Below are 21,978 nucleotides of genomic sequence, written 5' to 3'. Positions count from 1 at the left end.
CAATGATGAGGGCACGACGAGAAGGTAGTCTGTTCGAAGGGGCGAGAAGTTCTTCTTCAGGAGAACGCCGTTCCGTAAGAAAAACGACGGCAGTCCTCGCTTGAATACCTTCGGAACAACGGTGGTCTTGCACTCGAGGTACTCAATAAGGCCCCCCAGTTCCGCGTCGGCCCGTTGCCTTTCGGCGAAGTCGTCGGCACTTATAGTTCCGAGGAAGCAGTCATCGTCGTCGTCTTGCGGCGGCGCGTCGACAGGGGCACGAGACAGGCAGTCGGCGTCAGAGTGTTTTCGTCCGGACTTTTACACGACGGTTATATCGAATTCTTGAAGCCTTAGACTCCATCGTGCGAGACGACCTGAAGGGTCCTTCAAGTTAGCTAGCCAACATAAGGCGTGATGGTCACTGACAACTTTGAAGGGCCTGCCATAGAGGTAGGGGCGAAACTTTGACGTAGCCCGGAGAATGGCAAGGCATTGCTTTTCTGTTGTGGAATAGTTTGCTTCTGCCTTGGATAGTGACCAGCTAGCATAACTGATAACCCTTTCAAGCCCGTCAGTCTTTTGCACAAGGACGGCACCGAGTCCTACGCTGCTTGCGTCGGTGTGTATTTCCGTATCGGCGCAATCGTCGAAATGCGCAAGTATGGGTGGCGTCTGCAGGCGTCGTTTAAGTTCTTGAAAGGCTTGCACTTGCGCCGTTTCCCACCTGAATTCCACGTTATTCTTCGTGAGAAGCGTCAGTGGTTCGGCGATACGTGAAAAGTTTTTGATGAAGCGTCTGTAATAGGCGCATAGGCCGAGAAATTGGCGCACGGCCTTCTTGTCGGTGGGTGGCACAAAGTCGGCGATTGCAGCTGTTTTCCGCGGGTCTGGGCGCACTCCAGACTTGCTGATCACATGACCCAGAAACAAGAGCTCGTCGTACGCGAATCGGCACTTTTCTGGCTTCAGGGTCAGTCCAGAGGCCTTGATTGCTTGAAGTACTGCCTCAAGCCGCCGGAGATGCTCGTCGAAGGTCGAGGAAAACACGACGACGTCGTCCAAATACACTAGGCACGTCTGCCACTTCAATCCGGCCAGTACGGTGTCCATGACACGCTGGAACGTCGCAGGTGCCGAACAAAGACCGAAAGGCATGACCTTGAACTCAAACAGGCCGTCGGGTGTTATAAAGGCAGTCTTTTCTCGGTCTCTCTCGTAGACTTCGACTTGCCAGTAGCCGGTCTTGAGGTCCATCGACGAAAAGTACGTCGCGTTGTGAAGTCGATCCAGGGTGTCGTCTATCCGGGGAAGGGGATACACGTCCTTCTTCGTGACTTTGTTCAGGCGACGATAATCGAAGAAAAACGTACAGTCCCATCCTTCTTCTTCACTAGCACCACGGGACATGCCCACGGACTCTTCGACGGCTGGATGATGTCGTCGCGTAGCATCTCGTCGACTTGTTTCTTTATCGCGTCGCGCTCTCGAGTAGAAACTCTGTAGGGGCTCTGACGGAGTGGTCGAGAATTTTCTTCTGTTATAATGCGGTGCTTCGCAAGGGGCGTTTGTTGGACCCGCGATGACGACGAGAAACAGTCCTTGTATTGCAGGAGCAGGGTTTTGAGCTGGTCTTGCTTGGCCTTCGGAAGGCTCGGGTTGACGTCAAAATCCGGTTCGGGACCTGTATTCGTCGAAGCAGGTTCGGCAGCATCGAAGAGGGCGAAAGCATCGCTGGCGGCTACACATTCGTCGATGTAGGCAACCGTCGTACCAAAGTTGACGTGCCTATATTCGTGGCTGAAGTTTGTCAGCACTACCTTTGCTTTACCGTCACGCAGCTCGGCTATACCTCGTGCGACGCAAATTTGACGGTTCAGGAGTAGGTGCTGATCGCCCTCGATGACGCCTTCAAGGTTCGCAGGTTTTTTGGTGCCGACGGAAATAATGACGCTGGAGCGCGGCAGAATGGTCACCTGCTCTTCTATCACATTCAATGCATGGTTGTCTGGCATCGCGTGGGGCGGGAGCGCTTTGTCTGAGGTCAGTGTTATCGACTCAGACCTCAGGTCGATGACGGCGCCATGGTCACTTAGGAAGTCCATTCCAAGTATCACATCCCTGGAGCAGTTTTGTAGGATTACAAAGCTCGCAGGATAAGTTCGGTTATTGACGGTGACTCTCGCCGTGCAGACACCAATCGGTGTTATCAGGTGGCCTCCAGCTGTCCGGATTTCGGGTCCACTCCAAGCGGTCTTTACTTTCTTCAGCTTGGTGGCGAATGGCCCACTGACGACGGAATAGTCGGCCCCAGTGTCGACCAGAGCGGTGACGTTGTGGCCGTCGATGATAACGTCGAGGTCGCTAGTTCGTCGTCTTGCGTTGCGGTTGGGTCGCGGCGTCGGGTCACGGCTGCGTCGGTATGTTCCGCTGCTTCTATGTTGCGTCGTCGGGCCTTCTCCAATCCGCGAGGTTTCGTCGGCAGGGCTTCGTCTACTTCGCGTCGTGCTCTGCAGGTCTCGTCGCGTTGTCGTCGTCGGCGGCCGCGGAGGATCTTCGGCATTTCGTCGTGCAGCAACCGCACCTCCATCGGTTGCTGCCCTTAGTTTCCCGGATACGGGCTAGGCGACCGGCCCCGGTTTGGGCCAGTGTACTGCCGGCGGTGAGGTGACATGTAACGGCCGGGCGACGGCGAGCGGGAAGGTCGTCGTTCTTGCCACTGTGTTCCGGTGAGGTAGTCGTCGATGTCGTGAGGCCGTTCGCCTTGTTGCGGGCGCGGCGCGTTGACGGCGAATCCGCGTAGCCCCATCTGACGGTACTGGCAGCGGCGGTACGTGTGGCCGGCCTCCCCGCAGTGGTAGCAGAGCGGGCGGTTGTCAGGGGCGCGCCAGACATAGGTCTTCCTCGGGGTGTAGTGCTGGCCGACAGGTGGGCGGTAGGGCGTCGGCGGCGGCGCCGGCGTCTGGCCGACAGGTGGACGGTAGGGCGTCGGTGGCAGCGGCGGCGTCTGGCGACGGTACTGCGGCGGTGTGTCGTCTTGGCGTGGGCGTGGAGGAGGAGCATGACGGCGGGCTGCAGCAGCATAGCTCATAGCTTGCGGCTGCGGCTCTACTAGCTGAGGCGCACCGAGTGAATGCTGGATCTCCTGGCGCACGACGTCGGCGATGGAATCTACTTGAGGTTGCGACGAAGGTAGAAGTTTTCGCAGCTCCTCTTGCACGATTGCTCGAATCGTCTCACGCAGGTCGGTGGATCCTAGCGCTTGGACGTCGCCGTAGGTTGTGGTCGAGAAGCTGCGGTTGTATTGCCGGGTGCGCATTTCCAACGTGCTCTCGATTGTTGTGGCCTCGGAGACAAATTCCTGGACTGTCTTGGGTGGGTTCCGCATGAGCCCAGCGAAGAGCTCTTGCCTTACTCCTCGCATGAGGAAACGGACCTTCTTCTCCTCGGTCATGTTAGGGTCGGTGTGGCGGAAGAGTCTAGCCATTTCTTCCGCGAAGATTGTCACTTTTTCATTCGGGAGCTGGACCCGTGTCTCCAGTAAAGCGGCGGCCTTTTCTTTTCGCACGACGCTTGTGAACGCTGCGAGGAAGCTGGTCCGGAAGATGTCCCACGTTGTCAGCGTAGACTCCCTGTTCTCGAACCACGTCCTGGCGCTGTCTTCCAAAGAGAAGTACACGTAGCGTAACTTGTCGCTGAGGTCCCAGTTGTTGAAGGCCGCAGTCCTCTCGTACGACTCGAGCCACGTTTCTGGGTCCTCACATGATGATCCCCGAAAGATCGGTGGCTCCCTTGGCTGCTGCATAACGATCGTGGGCGGTGGCGCAGTGTCTGTCATCGTTGCCGCAGTCGTGGTCCTGGCCTTTCTGTTCCGAGTGTTGTCGGGTAGAGGCCCGTACTCCGGTGCTAGGCCTTGTTGCCTACGGCTAGCTCGCTGGTCGTGGTTGGCGTCGATGTCTTCTCCGCGCTGGGGGCTGGGTTCACGGCTTGACGGGGGCGTCCGGATCATGAAGGAACAGCACCTCCACCATATGTCACGTGGTCGTGACGTCGACGAAGGCAGCAGTCAGCACGTCCGAGATGAAACTCTTTATTAGGCCGAACTTGTGTCCGGGAAAATGAAACTCCAGCTACAGCAATAAACCGATAGCGGCGAACAGAGCGTCGACCGTCGATCAACTGACAAGAGGTCAAGCGTGTCGGCTCTTATACAGGCGCTATCGCACTTTCCAGCGATATCGCTGGTGGCGGCGTTATCTCTCGACAAAGCTGGAACATTCGCGCGCGGCGCGCAATCTTAACAAAACGATCTACAATGATCGGGAAGCTTCGCGAACAATGTGGCACGGTTTCGCTGAGCGTTGCTGACAGTCTTGGAGCGTGTAGCTTCCACTCATGAAACATAAGACGCGCGGCAATATACATGCTAAGAAATTACCAGCTTTAGCACGCGTCGATAAAAAGATGAAAAATTACAGTGAAATTCAGCCCACTCACGGAGACTTACGCGTTTTTCCAGAGCATACTTCCGGTAAACTCGTGCGCTTTTTTTTCTGCAATCGCACCTACAGCGTCAACAATACTTGTGAGGCAGTAGAAACTTCATTTGAAAATTTATTTTGAATGCGAAGCATTTCTTAGAGAACGCCAGGCATTTTGGCCGTTTCTATCTATCTATCTATCTATCTATCTATCTATCTATCTATCTATCTATCTATCTATCTATCTATCTATCTATCTATCTATCTATCTATCTATCTATCTATCTATCTATCTAGCCGCCCACGTCTGGGCGCTCTCCTGGTCGTCTCCATAATTTGTAATATACCAGAATCGGCATAGCTGGGAATTAGTGTATGACGAACACGATTTACTATTCACTGGTCATGACATGAATAACGCAAAATACCTGTCGCGTACTTCATGAAACCCTTTCTCCCAGTCACGTGTGGCACATACCCGCATATCAGAGTTGATGTTATGCGGGTATGTGCCACAGGTGATACCGTGTCTCAACCAACACAGTAACAGTGAACACACACATTGACACGAAAGGAAAGTGATAATAATTTTATTTGTTGGGGTTTTACGTCCCAAAGCCACGATATGATTATGAAAGATGCCATAGCGAAGGGCTCCGGAAATTATGACGGTCTGGTGTTCTTCAACGTGCACCGAGATCGCACAGTACACGGCGATCTAGCGTTTTGGCTCGATCGAACTCGCAACCTTTGGGTCAGCAGCCGAGCACCGTAACCCCTATGCTACCGTGGCCGACGCAAGAAAAGTGAGGGAGCTGAAGACAGAACACCACTGTAAGACGCTTAACTACCATCCACTCGTCTACGTGTTCCGCAACGTGGAATACGTGGATTACAAAAAAACGGTGTTAATGCTTCCCTACAATAAACCTGCCGAGAGAACCAGGCCTCTCATCATTACCGGTGATTTCAACATTGATTTATCAAGACCCAACAACGCCTGGCCATTATACTCTGTGAAAGACGGCTTGTATGTGGACCGGGCATCAAAAGACCTCGCTGCCACATCCAGGACAGGAGGCATCACAGATCATTTCTTCGTTAGAGGCATGTAGAATTTCCACCAGCTGTACTATACCTCGCACTTCACTACACTTAGACCCCTCGTAGCCGCGAACACGAACAGATCGGATAAGTCCGGTCCAGCTGCTGGTGTTCACTGATCAAGGTGATGATGACCTTGTTCAAGAACTGTCAAAAACCCCTCATACACATACACACAGGTTCGTGAAACGTGCGTGCGTTCTCCGTCATAACGCACAAGTATAAGCATAACAACTGTAACTCCACTACAACAACTGCAACTGTGACTGTAACGTACGTGCAGTGCGCCTGCGCATGTCACTCGGCTTCGTACCATCATCATCATCATCATCATCATCATCAGCCTGTCTACGCCCACTGCAGGGCAAAGGCCTCTCCCATGTTCCGCCAATCAACCCGGTCCTGTGCTTTCTGCTGCCACGTAATACCTGCAAACTTCTTAATCTCATCTACCCACCTAATTTTCTGTCTCCCCCTCATGCGTTTGCCATCTCTTGGAATCCAGTCAGTTACCCTTAATGACCACCGGTTATCCTGCCGACGTGCCACGTGCCCGGCCCATATCCATTTCTTCTTCTTGATTTCAACTATGATGTCCTTAACCCCCGTTTGTTCCCTGACCCACTCTGCTCTCTTCCTGTCTCTTAAGGTTACACCTATCATTTTCCTTTCCATCGCTCGCTGCGTCGTCCTCAATTTAAGTTGAACCCTCTTTGTAAGTCTCCAGGTTTCTGCTCCGTAGGTAAGTACCGGTAAGATGCAGCTGTTATATACCTTCCTCTTGAGGGATAGTGGTAGATTACCATTCATGATTTGATAATGCTTGCCGAATGAGCCCCAACCCATCCTTATTCTTCTAGTTATTTCACTCTCATGGTTCGGCTCCGCGGTTACTACCTGTCCTAAGTAGACGTACTCCTTTACAACTTCCAGTGTCTCGCCACCTATCGCAAAGCGATGTTCTCTGCCAAGATTGTTCCACATTACTTTAGTTTTATGCATATTAATTTTCAGACCTACTCTTCTACTTTCCGTATCCAGTTCAGTAATCATGAGCTGCAATTCGTCTCCCGCGTTACTCATCAGTGCAATGTCGTCAGCGAATCGTAGGTTACTGAGATACTCTCCATTAACTCTTATCCCTAACTCTTCCCAATCTAGGGCCCTGAAAACCTCCTGTAAACACGCGGTGAATAACATTGGAGAGATCGTGTCTCCCTGCCGTACGCCCTTCTTTATTGGGATTCTGTCGCTTTCTTTATGGAGGACTATAGTGGCTGTGGATCCGCTGTAGATTTCTTCCATTATGTTTATATAGGCTTCGTCGATGCCTTGATTCCGCAGTGCCTGCATGACTGCTGATGTCTCCACTGAATCAAATGCCTTCTCGTAATCTATGAAGGCTATGTATAGGGGTTGGTTGTATTCCGCGCATTTCTCTATCACCTGATTGATAGTATGAATATGGTCTATTGTTGAGAATCCTGTACGAAATCCTGCCTGGTCCCTTGGTTGATTGAACTCTAATGTTGTATTAATTCTGTTCCATAATTCGTACCATATATCTATGGAAACATTTCTTAATGTGCATCTGTGCTTCTTCTTTGTCCTGTTCGAATTCGTGCTATCTAGTATTGAAGAATAAATTACACCATCTCCCGCTAGAGGGGACCGTGAGGCGATGCGAAGCCGGAGCACTTGCACGATCGCGTTCCGTTGGCGTTCGTTGGGCATGCTACCGACCTCGCGTCCTGGAACGCGAAGAGGGACGCTACGCGCGTCGTATCTTTCATCTAGCCTGGCCGTTAATTCTCACAGGGCGAGCGGGAAACGCGGTCGACAGGCGGGCGAGAGGGGGGCAGCGTAGGAGAGGAGAGAGAAGGGGAGGGGACGCGCATGCGCTCGAGCTCATCGCGGCGTTGCGCAGGAGAGAATTTCGGCATGTCGAGCCCGCGTTTCAGAAGAGTGGAAAGGGGGAGGGGAGAGGGGGAGAGAGAAAGTGGAAAGGGGAAGGGGAGATGGGAAGTGGAGAGGGGAAGGGGAGAGGGTGAGTGGAGAGGAGGTGTGTGGAGAGGGTATGCGCATGCGCAGTAAGGGTGGTAACGCCGCACACCACCGCCACCACCACCACCACCAGATTGAGCTCCGCCTTAAGATACTTCGCATCTAATAAGCACTACATATCAGCTTACCGCGTCTGGTGTTGGTAACACCCATGTTGCTGTTACCATCGTTACGCAACTGTAAACAACTGGTTATATAACACATATGCGACTCTTCAACATATGAGTGTACGTATACCAGTTCCACATTTCTCTAGCGTCCTTCCGTAAAGTTTCGCTCAGTGCGAAAAATTACGCTACAGTCACCATACCGCGCATGCTTCGCAAAACATCGATTCTCAGGGTACGTGGTGTCTGCCCAATTTTAATTTACATATTTATTTTTCAGCAATTCGTCTTACGCGGCAGTCGAACGTATCTATAAGCTTGTCGTCGTTGAGTCGACATTGAAATTTTACGCATTTAAAACCGCTCAGCCAGGCTGAAGGATTGTTCGTCTTGCATTTACGTGGTAGCACACGATCTAGAACTGCAGTTCGCAATTTGCTTACTGTCTTCTATAGGATAATAATAGACCAGAATAATAGACCAAACGGTAAAGCTTAATGTACTCTCAGCGCATGAGGAATTTTCGCTTGCATGAATATTTCAAGAAACAGGAATGTAAAATGTAATCGCATAACCGGGAAACAAATGATGCTTTCACGCAGTAGACGGGCGTTCACGTGGACTGGTACAATTGGCTCCGAAGACAGTTTGAAGATGCCTCCTACAACGTGTCGCCACGACTGGCCTGTTGAGATATCTGTATAGAGCTTTCTCCTAGTAGAGTACACAGTACTGTGGATCGTTTCCCCAGTGTCACCCTTTACTGCCCCTTGTTGCATGTACGCAACGTTCCAATAAATGGAGTTCAAAAGAAAGGTCCGTTTGGAGATGCCTGCACACGCAGTTGCATTTCCGCAACATTGCTTCAAAAAACACGCTGCTTTGAGCGACCATCTTTGCTCATTCTGCGCAACTATTTCCAAGACATCCATGGCGCACGCTGCGTGCAGTGATACATGTTTGATTTGCGAATTATAAGCGCATTTCTGAATACGATAAAGAGCAGGAAGATTTCTTTCACTCCGCTAAACATCCTTTTAACTGTGTAGTTTTAAAGAAAAAACATTGTGATCTAGGCGGTAACATTTTTTCGAAAACTAGGAGTGTGAGCTACGGCAACAGGGACTCTTCTTTCATCCTCTCTAACTTCCTCCCCCTTCCCCAGTACAGGGTATCCCAGCAGGCTCAGCCCTGGCCAACCTCCCAGCGTTTATTTTATCCTTCTGTTTCTCCAACTGTCTTATTTAGCGCATAAATGGAGATCGTGAACTGCTGGAACGATTACTGCATATTATGTATACAGAGGGTTGCTCTTGCATTAAACGATTCGCGTCATAATGCTCTTGTTACGTGTTCTGCAGTCTACGGAAACGTATCTCTAGAGCTTTTGAAACATCTATCCGTTGACACGAGCATAACTTGTATAAACATGCACTGAGAGTGTCGATTGTTTCATCCGTTAATGGCTTTGTACGTCTACAATTCGTTGTTGCTCATTAATGTAAACTAGTACTCTCGCCTGCTAAACACAACCGGGCTTGAAAGGTTCAATAAGCAAAAGCAAAAACGTGCCGAAGGCGTCCATCTCTGAAGGCGCAGCAGCTTAGCAATGATAAATTAACAATTGCAGAGAACAGGAAACATGTAAATAAACAGTAATAAGTAAGAGAGCGTGAGAAACAATACGCTAAAAATTAATGAAACGAAAATAGGAACATTACAAATTCATCACCTAATATATGTTTCGCCACTCCTGGTTGCATTAAGAAACATATTCGCAAAATACCGGTGTATTTTTTTTTCTTTTCAACGCTGCCTTTTTGGCGGCGAACGTCCACCGGAACGGTATAGAGGCTACGGTGGTCGCCTGCTGACCCGAAGGTCACGGGTTTGATTCGGGCCCCGCCAGTCGCCCTTCGATGGAGGTGAAATGGAGTTGGCCCGTGTGCTGTGCGATGTCAGTGCACATTAAAGAACGTCAAATGATCAAACATTCCGGGTACCTGCTTAGGAGGCACCGCGTGCCTCATAATCATGCATATCGGTGCTTTGGTAAGTAAAACTAGTGTAGGGGTGAGCGAATAGTGAATTTCAGAACCGAATCAAATACGAATCGAATAGTCATGACACCGAATCGAATACTGTTCGAATTGCTTTCGAATAGTAAGACAGCCATTTTCAAAACAGTCTTAGAAATCACGAAAAGGAAATTGACAACCACCCGTTTGTAGCACGAAGCCGCTCGGAAACCCATACAGATTTTTCAGAAAGACAGCTTTACTGGCGGAATCTTTCTTAACCCTTCCGCCACCTTGCGGGATTCCGCAAAACTGCTTTGTAATAAGTCTTAGAACTCCACAAAATTTTATTTGAATCAAATATTCACAAACGTTCACCAAAGAACATTACCGTCACTTTTAACAGACTCAAAATACCACAACTATGAAAACTGAGGTAAGATCGTATACAGCAACGACCAGGGCCTTCTAAATATTTTTACCTGTAGGCCGAAATATAGCGGTGACTACAGTAATGTAGGTGATACTTGGTCACCTGCTTTGAAATAAAGTTGACACATAACGACTAAACATATTCGAAGCGAATACCACGAATACAGCTGAAGATGTAATGGCACGGATAAACCTGTCATCACAATATCAGCCTCGGCACCGAAAGATTGTAAAAAATATTTAAAGCTGAAGAGCAACTTACAGAAAAACAACACCTGCGTCTTTTATTCATGAAGCTTAATGCAATCGTAGTCTCGACCTTCAGCTATTAGTAGATGAAGACAGGAACTGAATAATGCGATGCAGCTTCAGCACGGCGAAAACTCAGTAAGAGTGGAGTTTTTAGAAAAATCGCCTTCATCTGGTAATAAGTATAGCGTCGGCAGTGCCGTAAAGGCTAGAACGGCATGCACATTGGTAATTTAGTGATTGAAAGAACAAAAAGGACCTTTAGCCGTTCCAATGTTTCGTTATTTTGGGATTCACCCATCGGTGCTGATAATTCGAAAAATATTTGCATTTCCAATATGTACTATTCAATTCGAGTACCGAATCGAATAGAATGCTATTCGCTTTGTTATTCGATATTTTCGAATATTCGCACATCCCTACTAAAGTCGTAATTATTAATATTGGTGGGACGGATCCAAACCAGCCAACGTGTGCACGCCGGTTAAGTCCGATCGTTGAAGATGTTTGTCGTGGCCTTCCGTACGCATACAGCATGCACATATTTCACTATTACTGTTCAGCCATCACCCGACCAGTAAGCGAGTGGTCAAGAACCGCAGCCTTCTCTGGTCGGCAGGTCGCAGGTTCGAATCCGGCTGAGTTATCTTGTAGCGGGGTGACGTCGTCGTCATCCTTTGCACAAGCTAGCTGGTCGAAATAAGCCTGTCGCTGTGTGGACTGTGGCCGCGTGGCCCCGGTTGAATATAGATGGATCGATCTTTGTGCAAGACGAGATGTGAGCCATTCCAATAGGTTCCTGACTCGCCCGCGCTGCCGGCCCTTGCAGGCGAGGAGGAAAGGCAGCAGAGGACGAGGGGGGGAAGTCTGGTTGAGTGCTCGGTGGCCGCAATCCACTTTCCCACTTTCTTTTGCAAAGTAGCTGTCCCCGGTCACCATACATTCGTTCATTCATTCGTTTTCATAACGAAGCTCTCTCAGTGATTTATATGCCATCGTCTTCGTAGTAGTAGTAGTAGTAGCAGCAGGCGTAACGAAGGTCACGTGACCAGAGGGGGAGGGAATAAAGTAATAGTTAAACAAAATGATGACGATCGATCGCATGCAATCGTGCGCTTACAGCATCGCTGTCCGACAGTTTTTCCCGACTGGAACTAATTGATTTTTTTTTGAAATGATGTATAGGAGTTGTTGGCGCCTATATGGTGGCACCGTCTGCTCCTTCTCGCTTAGAGAGCGGAACGTAAAATACCAAATAAAAGTAATAACTGCGACGAAGCACGGCGCCTTGTGAACGCCACACGATTAAATGCAATACAATCCAATAGTACACAAGCCAGAAATATGGAAGCAAGAGTTGCGGTAATAAAAAATAAACGCATTTACATGTACAAAGAGAAATTTCTTACGCGCGTTTTGTATACCAAAACATGGAAGACAAATACAGATTATGCTATATTACAGAATATCGTATCATATTTGGAGTGATTCTACTTGACGTGTCGAACGCTCTGCCTGACGCTTGACGAGCAGGAGATTGTGTCAATGCATGGGGGAAAACCTGTTTGAGTGCTTCCTTGCACTCGAATCGAAAAAAACACTCAGTGATTCTTATGCAACCAGTTAAGGTGACTCGAAGGCGAAAGTCATCTACTTCTTTTTCCTCCCATTCAATGTATTGATCCTTCCCCGTACACCTCCGAAAGCCCTGTGCACCTAATGTGGCTTGGCACTACCCTGCCTCAAGGATAGGAGGCAACGCAAGCTTTCGGCACTTCACGCGGTTTTGCGCTGCCTCCGTGATCGGCCCACGTGTGCCCAAGCGACGATGTTATGTTATGACATCATCACGTGACGTTACGGTATATCACATCAAAGTGACGTCACCGTGGTGTTGTGGCGACGTCATAGTGACGTCATGGTGAGGTCATAAGCGTACGCTGTCGATCTGTGATGTCATCGTGACGTAGGCTACTGACGTCATCACGTGATGACTTTTTGCATCACTCGTGTTGAAGCCGCGGATGGTAAATTTTCGCGCTTAATGAGGCATCTAAATATTTCGCCTTAAAGGGAGAATAAAGAGAAACATTAATCGGTTTAGATTGATAAATTGTACATTGAGAACTACAGTGTCCTTAATTTCACCATCATAGGTGGATTAATAAAAGAGAAAACGAAGTTCAATGCTTCATTTTTAAAGTTCGTGCCAAAATCTCGACGCGTGACGTCACGGATTTCAAAGTGTACTAATCGGTATCCCGATCCCGATTAGTATTGTCGACTGTCATGTGCATTGCGCCTGCGCGCGCCACTCGGCTGTGTATATATGTAGGAAGACGTTTCTGAATAAAGCTTAGTTGCGAGTAGCGCCTGTCCTGTACATCAGTGTTCCTTCTCAGTCCTTGTCGATTTTCGCGCTAGCCAATTTTGAAGAATCCACTTGAGGCTGCGACGAAGGTAGAATTTTTCGCAGCTCCTCTTGCACGATTGCTCGAATCGTCTCACGCAGGTCGGCGGACCCTAGTGCTTGAACGTCGGCGTAGCTTGTGGTCGAGAAGCTGCGGTTGTATTGCCGTGTTCGCATCTCAAGCGTTTTTTCGATTGTTGTTGCTTCGGAGACAAATTCTTCGACGGTATTCGGCGGATTCCTCATAAGTCCAGCGAAGAGCTGTTCCTTTACTCCTCGCATGAGGAAGCGGACTTTCTTGTCCTCGGGCATGGCAGGGTCAGCGTGGCGAAATAGCCGGGTCATTTCCTCTGCAAATATGGCCACGCTTTCATTTGGAAGTTGGACCCGTGTCTCCAGCAAGGCTGCGGCCCTTTCCTTTCGGACGACGCTTGTGAACGTCTCCAGGAAAGCGCTGCGAAAGACGTCCCAGGTTCGAAGAGTGGACTCCCGATTCTCGAACCAGGTCCTTGCTGCATCTTCCAGGTAAAAGTAGACGTGGCGCAGCTTGTCCTCGGACTCCCAGTTGTTGAACGCTGAGACCCTTTCGAAGGTCTCGAGCCAGGTTTCCGGGTCTTGGAATGACGACCCGCGGAAAGTTGGCGGCTCCTTGGGCTGCCGGAGAAGTATCGGCGCAGGCTGCACGGGGTCGGTCATCGTCGCTGCGGTCGGTATTGGGACCTGGGGCTGCCTGGTGTTTTCGGGAAGGAGCCCGTACTCTGGCTGCAGTCCCTTCTGCCTGCGGCTTGTTCGACGATCCGGGTTTCCTTTGCCGTCGTCCTCCTCGCGGCTTGGGCTTGGGTCAGCGCTTCGCGGGGGCGTCCGGATCATGGAAGAAGCAGCACCTCCACCAGATGTCACGTGGTCGTGACGTCGACGAACACAGCAGTCGGCGTTTGTAGGATGAAACTGTTTATTTGGCCGAACTTGTGGCCGGAAAATGAGAACTAGAACTACAGCAATGCACGCTGTACAATGATAGCGGCGAACAGGGCGTCGACCGTCGATCAACTGACAAGCGGTCACGCGCGTCGGCTTTTATACAGGCGCTATCGAACTTTCCAGCAATATCGGTGGTGGCGGCGTTATCTCTAGACAACACTGGAACATTCGCGTGCGGGGCGCAATCTTAACAAACCGATCTACTACAATCGCGACGCTTCTAGAACACTACTTCGCGGACAGCGTCGAGCGTTGATAACCGTCCCTGCCGGTCAAACCCGAATACATCAAAACAAGACAAGAAGTGGGCGTGGCAATATCATAGTGACGTTTGGGGTACCTGTGACGTCATGACGCCTTCATGTGGTGACATCATCACGTCATGTGTTTTTTTTCGCCACTCGTGTTGATACCGATCAAGCGGGACGACTGTCGACGCCGATGGTCAGTTTTCTCGTTTGATGATGCATCGCGTCGGTTGTCTTACAAAGCCTCCCTGAGTCGACAGCGCGACCGACACTAACGAATGAAGAAAGGGACGCACGCATCGCTTTGTTGCGTTCCTTTCCTTGCCTTTAGTGTGTGCCACCAGCGCTGCAGCCCTGGTAAAGTTCTTCCAACTCGCCCAATGTTGGTCTTACAGAAAAAAGCTTGTTTAAAACGGAAAGTTTCAGTAAATTCGAGTTCCGTGTATTTGCGCACTCCCTGTGGAATAATTGCCCCGAGTTCTAGCACAAGCAAATAACTGCTCGTGTCGACGTGTATACTCCCAGCACTGCGACGACACGTCATGACATCGTAGTCTCAATTAACTTCAGCATTGCAGACGGTTACGTTTTTGAAATAATGTGAGGAATGAATCCCACGTGTCTCGTAGTGAAGTCCAATAGTCTGAGTTTGATTTGACCTGAAAAAAAAATCGAGAAGACAGCTAGTGAAGCAAATTTGGGCATGACGAGAGATGAAACCCGGCGTTTACTCTGTAGTTGTTTGTTTATTTTCTAAATTACTGATATACAATTTCTGCATATTTTCGCAACAGTTAAGATACTGCCTTTAGGAACAGCATCTTAGTATAGTTCACGGCCGCAGGACAATGTAAATTTGGCTCCATTAAGAGTGTCTTGGACTTTCTTCCGGATAGTAGTCGTTTCTGTGGCCTAGGAGTTGATGATTTTGTCACATCAGGTCATTACTTGCTTGGTCGCTTTCACGCCTTCTAATGGCTGCTGGGGCTTTTGTTTGTGGCGTAACAGGTGCGAGGATGTTGCGGCGGGTCGCCGTCGTCGTGCTCTGCTTCCGATTCTTGAACGGTTGTACTCCGAACTGCTGTCCTTTTTTTCGGAGGAATTGTTCTTCCTTGGGGAAGAGGAATTTCTACGGCAGTGGTCGCGCCGCGTCCTGTCGGTAGTTAATGGATGTGTGCGGCTAGTTTTTCATCTGACCTGGTTCTTGTAGCCAGGTCACAGTGAAATATTAATGCATATAATCTGTTCGTATTTATTATTTATGTCTGTGCACGTCCCCGTAGGCGTGTAGGTTCTTGTATATACACATCTCATGCTGACACTGTAAATTATGTAAATTACATCTACCATAACATCTCCTGTACATATTTGCTTGCATGCTCCCCAAGTCATGTATGTTGTGCACATACATCGTAATGTACATTGTGTGTATTCTGATATGTGTGCGTATGATAGTTCTTAGCAGCATGCATTAGGGACACCCTGTGGACTTCGACATCGAGATTTCTGTTAAAACGTTTCATGCCCGTAATGTAAATCATGCGTAGTCGGCCCACCTTTGGCCATACAATGGTTTGTTATGATGACCTCATCATGTGGCTTCATGTTCTTTGGAGTAGTAGTTGCGTCGTGATGACATCATAATGATGTCCAAAATTGTGGTCAACTGTCATGTCATCGTAACTAACATGTTAACGTCACCAAGCAGTAACACCTAATAACGTGTCATTGGTGAGGCAGCTAAAGCTTTCGCCTTACAACTAAGCAGTGCCATACGACGGCATAATGTCGCCAAAGTGATGGCATACATGGCGATGATGAGACATCCGATATGGCATAATGTCATTGCGTTCACGCACCTCTGGTTAAATGGACACAAAACTAAACTAATGAATCGGTTTAGTTAGGTAAATCGTAATTTGACAACTCTAATGTCGGTAATTTCACCATCGTACGTAATTTAATAAAAGGAAAAATCAAGGCGAAGGTTTAATTTTCACATTTTGCGCCGAAATCTCAATACGTGACTTCTCGGAGTTCAAAGTGTATTTTTCTTTTTTAGGGGAAATTCACTGAACTAAACTTCCTGAAACTGGGCATGTGAAGTATATGGCTCCGTTAGAGGACAATGTACTTCATCTTTAAAGATTAGGAGCTACGTAGGTGCTACTAGACGGCGTCAAAATCTACGACGTTACGGAATTTGTAGCGAGTGTTTCAACTCGGATAAATGCAGCGCGACTTGGACGAAGACAGGAGACACATAAAACACAGACGAGCGGCGACTTACAACTGAGTTTATTTGCACTTCGACAGGCCTTTTTGTATGCACAAACCCAGCCTGTATCAACCATCACACAGAAGCATTATTATTCTGTTCCGCATCAGGAATTACTAAGCGCTTTAAAGGAAAAGATATCAGACTTCGGAGAAACTGAATTCCAGAACGCAGCAGGAATACGCAGTAAGGACTTCTTAGACTTGTTAGAATTCTACCTGAAATCAACAGCTATAAAGTTTGAAGAGAACTTCTTTATTCAAAAACGCGGTATTTGCATTGGGTCTTCAGTTGCTCCGGTTCTTTGCGATATTTTCTTGTCAGTCATAGGAATGCGCATTCAAACCCACATTCAGGGCTCACGCGTGGTAGAAATTCATAGGTATGTAGACGACTTCCTTGTAATTCTAAAAGATGTATGCAGCGAAGAGATAGAAGGTGTTGCGAAGAACATTGTAGATATTTTCACAAAACATGGCGCAGGTCTTAACTTCACGTGGGAGCTGCCAGAACACAACAGGCTTCAATTTCTGGACTTAAGCCTGCTGTTCAGTTCTGAAAGAATCTGCTGGAAATTCAGTCCGAGGTCAAAGAAAGGCCTACTTCCCTTCGAAAGTGCTCATTCGAAACTCGTTAAGAGAGGAATAGTAACGAATTGTCTCCAGTCCGCGCTAACAAAATCTTGTGAACATTGCATGTCTGAAAGCTTCAAAGATCAGGCAACACGTTTGAGGAGCGCAGGGTACCCGTCTTTCCTGGTATCTGAGGTGTCCGAGTCGTTGCTTCAAAAGATTAAGCGTTCTGACGGGGGAAAAGAACGGGAGAATCAAAAGAAGCAGGTACAAGTGATTCCCTACATTCATAGAATATCACACAATATCAAGAGGGTGGCATCAAAACACGATGTTCAGATAGTATTCTCAGCCCCTTGTAAGTTGTCGAAATTGTGCAGCATGATCAATCGGCAAGGGTTACCCCAGTGCACGACTAAGCACAAAAACAGGTTCACAGAATGTGTCGCAAATGTCGTTTACAACATTCCCCTCAGCTGTGGCCGCCGGTACATAGGGCAAACGGGCAGATGTTTTAATGAGCGAGCAAAAGAGCACAACCTTAATGTACGCAATAACGCCGGTGGCTTCCTAGCTGAGCACTGCAAGCGTTGCGGCTGCACACCAAATTTCAACAGTACAAAGTTTCTGAAAAGAGCCAAAGACAGGACAGAACGAGAACTTGTTGAAGCGTTTTTTATGAGGAAAGCTGCCGATCAATGTGTAAGCACGCCTTCAGTCACATTAACGGACGCTGAGGTTGACTTTTTAGATGGTTTTGTGTGACGTGTCCTTTCGCCCTCACCTGCTTTTCCGTGTTTTTGTTGGTCATTTGTTCATCTTTACACTTGTTATCCATGACACAAATGAGGTAAATAATTCGTTTTCACAGTGCGTGGTTGTCACCCCGGCGCCGGGTTGTTTTTGAATTATCTTGATCCGTTCACAGTTAATTGTATTGATTTTGTTTGCTTTTGGTTTTGTATTGCTCGTTTTTTTCGGTAACAGCGCAAGCAGTCTGTTCGTTTCACTACCTGACGCCGATTTCTGATCTCTAGGTTGTCATTGAGTGTTTCATCCTCTCATGCTTTTCCGTGGTTGTTGGTCATTGTTCTTTTAGATGCCTACTTCACTCGTCACCAGGACAAGATATTTCACGCTGTGCGTGTGTTCGGCTTGATTTTTCTTGGCGCGTTTTTTGGATTGTGTAATTCTTTGCGCTGCCTTGTCATTAAAGAAAAAAAGAAAAAAGAAAAAAATTAGTTCGCTTGTGTGATATAGGTGCGCATAAACGGTGGCTTTTCGTCTTGTTATAGGCATGTGATATTTTTTGCTTACTGCATCATTAAGTCCTTTATCGTTTTATCGTCGTTCATCTGCTTCTGTGTGATGGTTGATACAGGCTGGGTTTGTGCATACAAAAAGGCCTGTCGAAGTGCAAATAAACTCAGTTGTAAGTCGGCGCTCGTCTGTGTTTTATGTGTCTCCTGTCTTCGTCCAAGTCGCGCTGCATTTATCCGAGTATGTACCAACTCGCCCAAGTCGAAGTTTTATTGGAGTGTTTCAAGGTGGGGTCACCACACGCATTTTCTTTTTGTGTCTTTTCTTTCTGACCAAGCGTCCTCTCGCGGCAAGCGTGGCGTCTTTGGAATTGTGGTAATTCACTAATATTAGAAAAAATCGTTTTTAGTTGTTGTTGTTAGTGTCCCTTTAATAACTTCATTAGAATCCTTTGTTCATGATGCCTGAAGTAGTCTTCACATAGGGTGGGCGAGCGCCCCTTCAGTACGGACGAGGATGGATTTCTCATCGGCCTTTAGTGAAGAAAGTAATTTCAAGCCTAAACTTTACCCTTCTTTTTAAATAAAAGACATGTGTTGTGACTGAAGAACTACAAACCGCCCAACACAGTTTCCTTCTTTGGAGTGGTTCTGCCTTCAATACTTGGAACACAGGCACGGGATTGGCGAAGCCGCAGTGGTGGCTCTGACCAATTGGAAGTGAAAAACCATTCCAGTTAGTCTTTGGCTCCATTGGCCGTCCGCAAGTCCGATGGTGTGGAATTGTAGAGAAGTTCTGTGCACTCTGCATTGTGCCAACTAATAAGGCGACTGTTTCGTTTACATAACGGGTTTGGCTAAAGGCCACTGAGGAACAAATTAATGATAAAATAAAGGGAGCCCACGTACATTAAAGTTAACGAAGACTGAATCGATGTGCATTAAATTAAGTTAGGGAATGTAATGTGATTCAAGAGTGCAATTTAAGGTGAATCAAACGTAAATTTCAACTCACCAAACGCGAGAGCATAAACTTGCGCCTTCGCTCTCAGTGTTAGCCAGAGGTGCTGTCATTTGTATTCTTCGCTTATGTCGCATATACAAAGGATGATTAGAAGTGACGCGACTGAATTAATCACACTGGAAACGTTCAAAAGCACGGAGTGCTGAAAACGATAATGGAAAAGCAGAGAAATACGTTCTGAACATGCATGTGAAGAAAAATGTGAGCGACGACAAGTTTATGAGGGTGCCAGCCAGGGTCGGTGCTAGGCGGCCGGGCGCTTGGTGTAAAGAGAAACACGCCCCCCCCCCCTATATTTTCGCCAGCCTCCCCACCCCATTTGCTCTCTCTGAAGAGCAAACATAATTAAAATACAAAGCAAACAATTACAGCATATCCACGAAGTGAATGATGATGAAGGAGCTTGCTGCAGAGATTAAATCCGGTAAACTGTGAATGCTCTGTACATCTGCTCAATCATCATCATATAAAGAAGTGACACCAGAGTTGTGGTGTGATTGTAGATACACATTATATTGCTGCGCGTCTTATTTTTCATGAGTTGAAGCGTCACCCATAAAGAATGTGGGCAACGCGCTGCGCAGGCCGCGCCGCGATGTGTAAGAAGCTTCGCGATTGTTTTAGCACGTTCCGTTAGGATTGCGCGCCGCACGGGAATGTTCCAGCTTTGTCGAGAGATAATACCGCCACCAGTGATATCGCTGGAAAGTTCGATAGCGCCTGTATAAAAGCCGACGCGCTTGACCGCTTGTCAGTTTTATCGACGGACGACGCCCTGTTCGCCGATATCAGTGTACAGCGTGTATTGCTGTAGTTCTAGATCTCATTTCCCGGCCACAAGTTCGGCCAAATAAAGAGTTTCGTCTTGAAAACGCCGACTGCTGTCTTCGTCGACGTCACGACCACGTGACATCTGGTGGAGATACTGCGTCTTTCTGATACCGGACGCCCCCGTCAAGCCGTGAACCCAGCCCACGTCGCGAAGAAGACACCGACACCGTCAGCGACAGTCGAGCCAGCCGCAGACTGAAAGGACTACCCCCCAATACGGACCCCTACCGGACAAACCTAGAGCCACGGCGACGAAGACAACAAGCACAATGACGGCCGCAGTGTCCCTTGCAGCGATAGTGATGCAGCCGCCCAGGGAGCCGCCGACATTTTGTGGTTCACCATGTGAAGACCCCGAGGCCTGGCTGGAGTCGTTTGAAAGGGTCTCGACATTTAACAACTGGACCTCCGACGATAACCTGCGCCACGTGTACTTTTACTTGGAAGACGCAGAAAGGACCAGGTACGAGAATCGGGAGTCCGCGCTCCGTACCTGGGACCGCTCTCGCGGCAATTTTTTCGCGACGTTCACGAGCGTCGTCCGAAAAGAAAGGGCCGCGGCCTTGTTGGAGACACGGGCGCAACGCCCGAACGAAAATGTGGCCATCTTCACGGTAGAAGTGAACCGACTGTTACGCCACGCTGACCCCCGACATGCTCGAGGAGGGGAAACTCCGTTTCCTCATGCGAGGGGTCAAGCAAGAACTCTTCGCTGGGCTGACGCGTAACCCACCAAAGACCGTCCAGGAATCCCTGACGGAAGCAACAGCGATCGAGAAGACGCTGGAAATGCGTACGAGGCAGTACAACCGCCGCATTCCTACGGCGATCTACGGGATGGTTCACGCGCTGCAATCTGATGACCTACCAGACATCATCAGAGCTATCGTGCAGGAGGAGCCGCGTAAATTGTTGCCTTCCTCCCAGCCTCAAGTGGATCCGAACGCCTACGTCGTACGCCAGGAAATCCAGCAATATCTGGGAGCACCTGAACCAGCGCAGCCTGAGCCACAAGCAATGAGCCACGCTGCTGCAGCCCGACGCAACGCCCCCGCTGTTATTCCACGTCAAGACGCCGCGCCGCCGCAGCAGTTCCGCCGCCAGACGCCGCCTCCGCCACCACCACCGACCACCACCCTACCGTTCTGCTGTCGCCCAGCGCTATGCCCCGCCCTACGCGCTAAACAAGACCGTTGTTTGGCACGCCTCTGACAACCGCCCGCTCTGCTACCACTGCGGGGAGGCCGGGCACACGTACCGCCGCTGCCAGTACCGACAGATGGGGCTACGCGGATTCGCCGTCAACGCGCCGCGCCCACAGCCAGTCGAACCGGCCTCGCGTCATCGACGACTACCTCACCGGAACACAGCGACAAGAACGACGACCTTCCCGCTCGCCGCCGCCCGGCCGCTACATGTCACCGCACCGCCGGCAGCACACTGGCCCATGCCGGGGCCGGTCGTTTAGCCCGTATCAGGAAAACTAAGGGCAGCAACTGATGGAGGTGCGGTTGCTGAACGACGGAATGCTGAAGATCCTCCGCCATCGACGACGACACCGCGACGAAGTCCCGATCCCCCGCCGCACGCCGAACGACGTCCTGAAGACGAAACTTCGCGAACGGAAGAAGAACTGACGACGCAACGCGGAAGCAGTGGTGCGAACCGACGTAGCCGTGACCCGACACCGCGACGTAACCGCAACGCAAGATGGTGGACTGGCGACCTCGACGTACCATTCCACGGAGACAAGGTTACCGCTCTTGTCGACACTGGGGTCGAATATTCCGTCATCAGTGGGTCATTCGCCGCGAAGTTGAAGAAACTTCAGACTGCTTGGGAAGGACCTAAGATCCGCACCGCAGGAGGTCGTTTGATAACGCCGGCTGGAGTCTGCACAGCAAGAGTCACCATCAGTGACCGAACTTATCCTGCGAGCTT

This window comes from Rhipicephalus sanguineus, chromosome 7, assembly GCF_013339695.2.
Source record: "Rhipicephalus sanguineus isolate Rsan-2018 chromosome 7, BIME_Rsan_1.4, whole genome shotgun sequence".
Classification (NCBI taxonomy): domain Eukaryota; kingdom Metazoa; phylum Arthropoda; class Arachnida; order Ixodida; family Ixodidae; genus Rhipicephalus; species Rhipicephalus sanguineus.
The sequence above is the reverse complement of the archived record's forward strand: the minus strand, read 5'-3'. Positions refer to the sequence as shown.